The sequence below is a fragment of the Heterodontus francisci genome, unplaced genomic scaffold, assembly GCF_036365525.1.
Source record: "Heterodontus francisci isolate sHetFra1 unplaced genomic scaffold, sHetFra1.hap1 HAP1_SCAFFOLD_121, whole genome shotgun sequence".
NCBI lineage: Eukaryota > Metazoa > Chordata > Chondrichthyes > Heterodontiformes > Heterodontidae > Heterodontus > Heterodontus francisci.
In genome coordinates this window covers 644,349-648,922 of record NW_027140425.1, presented here as the reverse complement: position 1 = coordinate 648,922, position 4,574 = coordinate 644,349, and the positions used below count along the sequence as shown (strand labels likewise).

The 4,574-nt window shown below is 43.0% G+C and overlaps 1 non-coding gene across 1 annotated transcript; it reads left to right on the top strand.

Moving 5' to 3' along the window:
- Positions 1 to 3,957: 3,957 nt before the first annotated feature.
- trnar-ucu (transfer RNA arginine (anticodon UCU)) lies at positions 3,958 to 4,048 on the top strand. Its single transcript is given in 2 exon segments — positions 3,958 to 3,994; positions 4,013 to 4,048. It is a non-coding gene; the product is annotated as a tRNA-Arg (tRNA).
- The last annotated feature ends 526 nt before the right edge of the window (positions 4,049 to 4,574 follow it).

Sequence of the window (4,574 nt, the reverse complement as noted above, 5' to 3'; positions counted from 1 at the left end):
CCGATCATGCATTTTTTTCAGATCAAAACAATATCCTACAAAGCTGAAATAAAAACAGAAAGTGCTGCAAATACTCAGCACCTCTGACAGCATCTGTGGAGAGAGAAACAGAGTTAACATTTCAGGGTTTTCACCTTTTGTTTGAGCCATCTTTTCAGACTGCTGCTGTCCATCCAATCTCACTTTTTACTCTATCCACATTCTAAGGGTGGTGCAGTGTTGAGCACTGCAGCTTCACAACTTCAATGACCCCGATTCAGTTCTGTATACTGCCTGTGTGGAGTTTGCAAGTTGTTCATGTGGGCTTCCACAAGGTACTCTGGTTTCCTCCCACAACGAAAGACTTGTGGGTTGATAGATAAATTGACTGCTGTAAATTGGCCCCAGGGTAGGTGATAGGAGAAATGTGGGGATGTGGTAGGGAATTCTGGGTTAACATAGGATTAGTATAAATGGGTGGTTGATGGTCAGTGCAGACTCAGTGGGCCAAAAGGCCTATATCAGTGCTGTATATCTCTATAACCATTCTCTAAGCAAATGCATTTTTCATGAATTCCTCATTTCTTTTATTAACGACAATTTTATATTTCCGGCCCTTGCTTCATACGATACCACAAGTGGAATCATGTTTCCATCAACCCGATCAAACCCCTTCACTATTTCCTCATATTGCAATGTTTCTTCAACCCTGACAGACTGTGGCGTTTCTGCTGCTTGATTGCAGTTCTTGCTTCCCGCCAGTAGATGTCACCTCACTCCAATATAGTGAAGTTTACAAATCTGAGAGAGACACAACAGGAAATAATTGTTCACATTATAGTGAATGTGTGGGATTCAGAAATACTAGGACTGGAGACGAGTTATTATTGAATTTGTCAAACCAAACATATGTTATAATGTTGTGTTAAATCTGTCACTCTGTTGTCTTGATTCTGAGAGTAACATAGACTCATCGAGTCATTGGGTCATTTGTGGTATTTGCCCCATCGAGTACAGGCCAGCTCTCCATGGAGCAATCCAGTCAGTCCCACTCGTCTGCTCGATCCCCCTAGCCCTGTAAATTTATTTCCTTCAAATGCCCATCGAAATTCCTTTTGTAACCAACAATTGTCTCCACTTCCTCCGCCCTCGGGGGCAGCGAGTTACAGATCATTACCAATCACTGTGTAAAAAAGTTCTTCTGCACATTCCCCCTGCATCTCTTGTCCAAAACCTTCAATCTGAATCCCCTAGTCCTTGTACCAATATTAATGGGAACAATTTTTCTTTGCCAACTTATCTAAAACTGTCATAGCCTTCGACACCTCTATCAATTCTCCCCTCAATCTTCTTTGATACAGGCAGAAAAAACCCTGTTTTTCTAACCTAACCTTGAAACTAAAACCCTCCATCCCTGGAACTATTCTCGTAAATATCCTCTGCATCCTCTCAAGAATCCGCACATCCTTTCTAAAGATTGGTGAGCAGATCTGAATGCAACACTCCAATTGGGGCCTAACCAGAGTTCAGCATAACAACCCTGCTTATGTACTCAATGTCTCTATTTATAAAGCCCAAAATCCCACATGCTTTGATAACCACTCTCGCAATATGTCTTGCCAACTTCAAAGAATGATGGACATGTACTCCAGGTCCCTCTATTCCAGCACACTCTTCAGAACTGTAGCATTGAGTACATATTGCCTCTCCCTATTCCTTCTGCGAAAATGCATCACCTCACACTTGTCACTACTAAATTCCATCTGCCAACTGTCTGCCCATCCTACTAGCCGATAACTATCCTGTTTCAGGCAGTTCATATCATCCTCACCGTTTGCCACTCCTCCAAGTTTGGTGTCATCGGCATATTTTGAGATTCTACTCGATATTCAAAGATCCAAGTCATTAATCTGTAGCAAAAAAAAGCAATGGTTCTAGCACTGACCCTTGGGGAACACCACTGTCGACTATCCTCCGGTCTGACAAAGAATCATTTCATAAGACTCGCTGATTTCTGTCCTTAAACCAATTTTCTATCCAATTGGACACTGACCCTCCTATACCAGCTGCTTTTCTTGGCTTGTATAAGTTGTTGATGCTTCTCTACTATAAAGGAGGGTGCTGAGAACACAAGCCTGGTACACGTGGAGCTTTGTATTTTCGGTCAGTTTGCTGTCGGTTCACACCCGTCTTCTCAACTTTGACATGAAAGCTGCAGCATTGGCAATCCTGGTGCTGATTTCAGCATCAAGGGACAGATTGCTGGTGATTGCTGATCCAAGGTATGTGAAGCTGTTGACAACCTCCAATGTTGATGGAAAGTGGAGTCTCGACGTCCAAGTCTCCACGTCGTGCCAAGATGAACAGCTTGTCGTCAGCTCTGATATACAGGTGAACACCCCCATCTGAGTCACTGAAAGTGTACAATAGCAGCATGGAGACGAATACACCAATTATAAAGGATGTGATAACTGGACAGTTAGAAAATAATGATATGATTGGGCAGAGTCAACATAGATTTATGAAAAGGAAAACAGGTTTGAAAAAACCCGTTGAGTTTTTTGAGGATGTTACCTGAAGAACAGATAAAGGAGAACCAGTGGATGCTTTGGTAATGTCCCACACAGGAGGTGAGTAAACAAAATTAGAGCACATAGAATTGGGGATAATATACTGATATGGATTGAGAGTTGGTTAACAGACCGAAAACTGAGAGCAGGAATAACAAGTCCTCCTAAGGATGGCAGGATGTTACTATTGGGGTACTGCAAGGATCAGTGTTGGAGCCACAACTGTTAACAACCGAAATAAATGATTTGGATGTCGGGATTAAATGTAATATTTCCAAGTTTGCAGATGACACAAAGCTAGGTGAAGTGTGAGCTGTGAGAAGGATGCAGAGAGGCTTCCAGGGAACCTGGAGAGGCTAAGTGAATGGGAAAGAACATGGCAGATGGAATATAATGTGAGTAAGTGTGAAGTTCTCCACTTTGGTGGAATAAACAGAAAGACAGAGTATTTCTTAAATGGTGAGAGGTTGGGAAGTGTTGATGTCCAAAGGGACCTGGGTGTCCTTGTTCATGAGACACTAAAAGCTCTTGTGCAGGTGCAGCAATCAATTAGGAAGGCAAATGGTATGTTGGCCTTCACACGAGGGGTCATGAGTACAGGAGTAAAGATGTCTTGTTGCAATTGTATAGAGCCTTGGTGAAACCGCACTGGAGTATTGTGTATAGTTTGGTCTCCTCATCTAAGGAAGGATATACTTGCCATAGAGGGAGTGAAACAGAGGGTCACCAGACTAATCCCTGGGATGGTGGGATTGTCTTATGAGGAAACTGGGCCTGTATTCCTTAAAGTTTCGAAGAATGAGAGGTGATCTAATTGAAACTGATAAAATTCTTATAGGGCGTGACAGTGTGGATGTAGATAGGATGTTTGCCCTGGTTGGTGAGTCTACAATCAGGGGACCAAGTCTCAGAATAAGGAGTAGGCCATTTAAAACTGAGATCGAGTTGAATTTCTACACTCAGACGGTGGTGAATCATTGGAATTCTCTACCCCAGAGAGCTGTGGCAGTTCAATCATTGAGCATGTTCAAGACAGAAATTGTTAGAAATCTTGATACTCATGACATCAAGGGATATGGGGATAGCACGGGAAAGGGGCGTTGAGGTAGATGATCAGCCATGATCGAATTGAATGGCAGAAAAGGCTCGATGGGCTGAATGGCCTACTCCTATGTTCCTCTGTTCTGAAGAGAGTTGGCGCCAGCACGCAGCCTTGCTTTACCCCACTGCTGATCTTGAAAGTGTCTGATGTTGCTCCATTGTAACTCATGGAACTGTGCATGTTCTCGTGGAAAGAAGAGATGATGCCCAAGAGGTCAGGAGGGCAGCCGAGTTTCCATCGCAGTTTGAAGAGTCCGTCTCTGCTGACAAGATCAAAGGCCTTGGTGATGTTTACTAAAATATGTGCGGCTCTGTGGCGCAATGGATAGTGTGTTGGACTTCTAAATAATGATAAAAAAGGCATTCAAAGGTTGTGGGTTCAAATCCCACCAGAGTCTGATTTTGGACCAGAAACAGAAGAGCACGACGGAACAGAGAGTTAACAAGTGTGTCAAAAGCACTGATTCAGAGACAGAGCGAGAGAGAGAGGAGCAGAGCTGGGGCAAAAAAATCAAAAAGTGACATCACAATGGAGAGTGAGAGCAGGGAAACAGAGAGCCGCTGGGATTTGGTGCAGTGGAAGGATCTGTTGAGCTGTGACATCACAGGCAAGCAGGTAGTTGATTGGTTTGGAAAAAGCTGCATGTTTGATGAGTATCTGGTAAGTGATTGAGGTCCATTTTAGTCCTAATGTTTAAAATAGTAAACAAACTAGTGGTAAGCTTAATAAAATATACAACAAAATAAACAATTGAATAAAATAATTAAGTAGTTAATTGAAACACGTTAAGGATGACAGGACAGGTGATGTGTCACAGCTGCAGCATGTGGGAGCTCCTGGATACCAGTGTGATCCAGGGCAAACACGTCTGCAGTAAGTGTTTGCGGCTCAAAGAGGGAGAAAAAAGGAACGTAGTGGTAGTA